The following is a 4,872-nucleotide window of genomic DNA, read 5'->3' on the forward strand; positions in this document are numbered from 1 at the left end:
TTATCTTCTGCTTCTCTGTGCAGAACTTGATGTTCTCCCTCCTCTTCCCCTGAGTCCACTCCAGCACCTATGTCCTCTACCTCTCTTCCTTGTTTCTGTGTCTCTTCTGACTTTCTTGTTGGGCTGTTTATCTCAGTTTGCTGGGTATTTGTTTTTATTAATGGTGTCTTGATGTTAGTCCTCTTCCTCTGGGGCAGTCATCTGCTATGTCTCAGATTTCCTTTTTTCATTCTCTTCCCTCTCGTTCCCATTATTTTCTGTATCTTCCTGTTGGGAGCCCTGCTGTCGGGTCTTACTCAGCTGTTCAAACTGTGGAGTTCCACTCCACAGCTGGTCCCCCCCTCCCGTCGGTGTTGTCTTTGTCATGCGCGGTTGTGCACCTCTGTTTGGCTCCGTGAGCCATCCTTGTAGTCCTGTGCTTGGTGGGTCGCGACCCTTCGGGTTTCCACTGACCTCAGGGAATGGGCTCCTCTCTCCACGGCGAGTCCCTGCTTCTTCATACAGGTAAGGCCTTCACCTTTCTCTTCCGACGTCTTTCCTTCTTCTTTTCTTCCCGTTGTTTTTCTTTCTTTGGTGCCATTTCTTCCACACCTTTATTTTTTATTTGTTGTGGTTTGTGTGTCTGGGGCTTTGCTTTTTCTTTATTTTTTTCCTTCTTTTCTGGAGAGGGCTGGTATTCTCCTACCGGCCACTACTCCATCACGTGACTCCTCCTCCAGCTCCCCCTCTTGACAGCTATTCTCAGGAGCAAAATTGAGAAGGTCCTGCCTAGCTGCATCAATGGAAACTGCAAAGCCTCGGAGGATCATCAAAGCAGCAGAGAAGGTTACAGGGGACTCTCCCTTCCCTCTACCATCAAAAGGGATAGTATCAAAATCATGACGGCCAGGGTGGGCAATACTTTATTCCCACAGGCTGTGAGATTGATGAGCGGTATCCTGTAACCAGCCCAAAACATTGATATATATTTTTACTTCAAATCATATTGTGTATTGTGTGCACCACGGTTTGGGAAAACACTGTTTCCTAGAGTTTTTACATGTACAATCAGGTGATGATAAATGAACTCATGACATGAAAGAGGTGGATAAAATCAGACTCCTATGTTCTAATGAAAATAACCCCAGTTTAGCTAATCCCGCATCAGAATTATGATGCTTTTTCACTGGCACAATTTGATCCTTCCTGTGATGCAGTAGGCAGATGTGTACACTATCTAACTGATGCTCAGAACAGTCCAGCGAAGACTCTTTGTTCTTATAATCCATGATTCCATCAAACATTCCCAAAGTATCAATGCACTGCCAAATAAGGCCATGTGGAAATTGGAGGGACAACTTGTATTCAGTCTTGGCAGACCCCAGCCATCAACATTCAATTTCTGTTCAACCCACCCCCCTCCCCCAGTCTCTATCGATCCTTCCTCCCACTTCCCATCCCCTTTTGTTCCTTCTCCTCTCAGCGAGCTGCCCTTCTCGGCCTTCTCTTCCCCTAACACGTCTCAGCTTCTACCTTCCCACCTGCATCCTACCTGTCGGCCCGTGCTCCTCCTCCTTCCTCCACCTTTTTATTCAGCCATCTAATTTTCTGGCAAAGGGCACAGGCCTAAAACGCCTTTTACTTCCCACAGATGATGCACGACCTACTGAGTTTCTCTAGCACTTTGGTGCACTGCAAACCATCAATCTTCCCTACTACCTTCTTCTATTCTCTTCTCTTAACTAGTGAATTGTTATTCTCAACTCTCTGCTGCAATTTCCCTGCCTCACTTTCCTTCGGAATGAACTCGAGTCAACATTCCCTCCTCACCACCAAGTATTAGTCCATTAATAGCACCTGAAGCTTCAAAATTTCTCTCTACTTCAACATCCACCACAATGCTCGTACTGATATATCTTGTAAACTTACACGTGCCTTCTACTTTCAGGCCTAATCATTAGTGTTCCAAAGCAAAAGTCCCTATAGAATTCCACTGCAAGCTCAAAGTTATTATCGTCTGACTGTACATGCATATACAACCAGACAAAACAGGAATAATTTGATGAAAAAAACACACAAATGCTGGAGAAACTCAGCAGGTCAAACAGTGCCTTTATGTAGAAAAGGTGAAGATACTTCATCAGTGTTTTGGGCTGGAGCCCTTCATCAAGGTGAGGATAATTTGATGGAGTCCCACCAAAGCTTGGTGAAATTCAGTAAAGCACTTCTTTTAAACCACATCTTGCCCCAAAACCTCACAATGAAATACAAGCAAAGATGCACCACCAAATCTTCCTCATCAATAGTCATTGAGGGTCCGCTGAAGTACACGAGTACCTGAGAGGCATATTCTTCCAGTCACTACGTGTTGGGACCACTGTGCTTGGTTAAAACATGGTGTTGGCTGGATGGCAGTTTGGCAATGTAACTACTGAATACAGAAAGGACCATGGAGAGGAGATTTCCTATGGAGGGGAACTTTTGGACCAGAGGACACTCCTCAGAATACAAAACCTCCCTTTAGAACAGAGGTATGGAATTTTTTTTCACCTAGAGCAGTGGTTCTCAACCTTTTATTTCCACTCACATTTTTCTTCTTTTACTTGGCTTCGCGGACGAAGATTTATGGAGGGGGTAAATGTCCACGTCAGCTGCAGGCTCGTTTGTGGCTGACAAGTCCGATGCGGGACAGGCAGACACGGTTGCAGCGACTGCAGAGGAAAATTGGTTGGTTGGGGTTGGGTGTTGGGTTTTTCCTCCTTTGCCTTTTGTCAGTGAGGTGGGCTCTGCAGTCTTTTTCAAAGGAGGTTGCTGCCCGCCGAACTGTGAGGCACTAAGATGCACGGTTTGAGGCGATATCAGCCCACTGGCGGTGGTCAATGTGGCAGGCCCAAGAGATTTTTTTAGGCAGTCCTTGTACCTCTTCTTTGGTGCACCTCTGACACGATGGCCAGTGGAGAGCTCGCCATATAACACGATCTTGGGAAGGCGATGGTCTTCCATTCTGGAGACATGACCTACCCAACGCAGTTGGATCTTCAGCAACGTGGATTCGATGCTGTTGGCCTCTGCCATCTCAAGTACTTCGATGTTAGGGATGAAGTCGCTCCAATGAATGTTGAGAATGGAGCGGAGACAACGCTGGTGGAAGAGTTGTAGGAGCCGTAGGTGATGCCGGTAGAGGACCCATGATTCGGAGACGAACAGGAGTGTGGGTATGACAATGGCTCTGTATACACTTATCTTTGTGAGGTTTTTCAGTTGGTTGTTTTTCCAGACTCTTTTGTGTAGTCTTCCAAAGGCGCTATTTGCCTTGGAGAGTCTGTTGTCTATCTCGTTGTCGATCCTTGCATCTGATGAAATGGTGCACCCGAGATAGGTAAACTGGTTGACCGTTTTGAGTTTTGTGTGCCCGATGGAGATGTGGGGGGGCTGGTAGTCATGGTGGGGAGCTGGCTGATGGAGGACCTCAGTTTTCTTCAGGCTGACTTCCAGGCCAAACATTTTGGCAGTTTCCGCAAAACAGGACGTCAAGCGCTGAAGAGCTGGCTCTGAATGGGCATCGTCTGCAAAGAGTAGTTCACGGACAAGTTGCTCTTGTGTCTTGGTGTGAGCTTGCAGGCGCCTCAGATTGAAGAGACTGCCATCCGTGCGGTACCGAATGTAAACAGCGTCTTCATTGTTGAGGTCTTTCATGGCTTGGTTCAGCATCATGCTGAAGAAGATTGAAACGAGGGTTGGTGCGAGAACGCAGCCTTGCTTCACGCCATTGTTAATGGAGAAGGGTTCAGAGAGCTCATTGCTGTATCTGACCCGACCTTGATGGTTTTCGTGCAGTTGGATAACCATGTTGAGGAACTTTGGGGGGCATCCGAGGCGCTCTAGTATTTGCCAAAGCCCTTTCCTGCTCACGGTGTCGAAGGCTTTGGTGAGGTCAACAAAGTTGATGTAGAGTCCTTTGTTTTGTTCTCTGCACTTTTCTTGGAGCTGTCTGAGGGCAAAGACCATGTCAGTAGTTCCTCTGTTTGCGCGAAAGCCGGACTGTGATTCTGGGAGAACATTCTCAGCGACACTAGGTATTATTCTATTTAGGAGAATCCTAGCGAAGATTTTGCCTGCAATGGAGAGCAGCGTGATTCTCCTGTAGTTTGAGCAGTCTAATTTCTCGCCTACCACTTTAAGTATTCCCTATGCCATAAGTGTTCTATGATTAGTAAGTGACGCTTAAGGTGGTATTAGAGTGGAAAAGGAAAGGTGAGAATCACTGCTCTCGTCCCAATTATTACTGAAATATTTAGTTTGTTTGTCATTGGCCCATTTCTTTTGGAGTTATGAAACCATGTACATTACAAGTCAATTAGGTACGATTAAAACAGTTCAAACTTTTTCTTTCCACCCACATGCCACCTTAAGTAATCCCTTACTAATCACAGAGCACCGATGGCATAGGCGTTACAAGATCAAACCAGCAACCACAAAGAAGACATATCACACAGGAGTAAAGATGAACAATTACTTTATTAACAAAAATTCATCTTCAAACTTTAATTCAAAATCCCGCCTTTTATAACAATGCCCATTGGTTACTATGCAAATTCCTATAACAGTGTAAAACTAATAAATTCCCCAGCCTAAATATAACATGTTATTAAAGTCCAAGTTATATTTCCAACCAGCCCACAGAGAGAGAGAGAGAGAGAGAGAGAGAGAGAGAGAGAGAGAGAGAGAGAGAGAGAGAGAGAGAGAGAGAGAGAGAGAGCACAAAATTCAAAGTTGTCTTGTGTTGCTTGCAGAGAGAGGAACAACTGGCCTGGTTCGGATCCTTCCGGGTGCCTTCGGAATGTTCATCCTTATTGGAATCCTAACATTCTAAACTGTCCTCCAGACAATGAC

General features: G+C 45.7%; 1 protein-coding gene across 16 annotated transcripts in view; it reads right to left on the bottom strand.

The window, feature by feature from the left end:
- The window catches only part of LOC138744504 (catenin alpha-3-like), a 1,801,283-nt gene that overhangs the window by 976,478 nt on the left and 819,933 nt on the right, over positions 1 to 4,872 (bottom strand). The window lies entirely within an intron of this gene.

The sequence above is a fragment of the Narcine bancroftii genome, chromosome 10 (genome assembly GCF_036971445.1).
Source record: "Narcine bancroftii isolate sNarBan1 chromosome 10, sNarBan1.hap1, whole genome shotgun sequence".
In the NCBI taxonomy this organism is placed as follows: Eukaryota; Metazoa; Chordata; class Chondrichthyes; order Torpediniformes; family Narcinidae; genus Narcine; species Narcine bancroftii.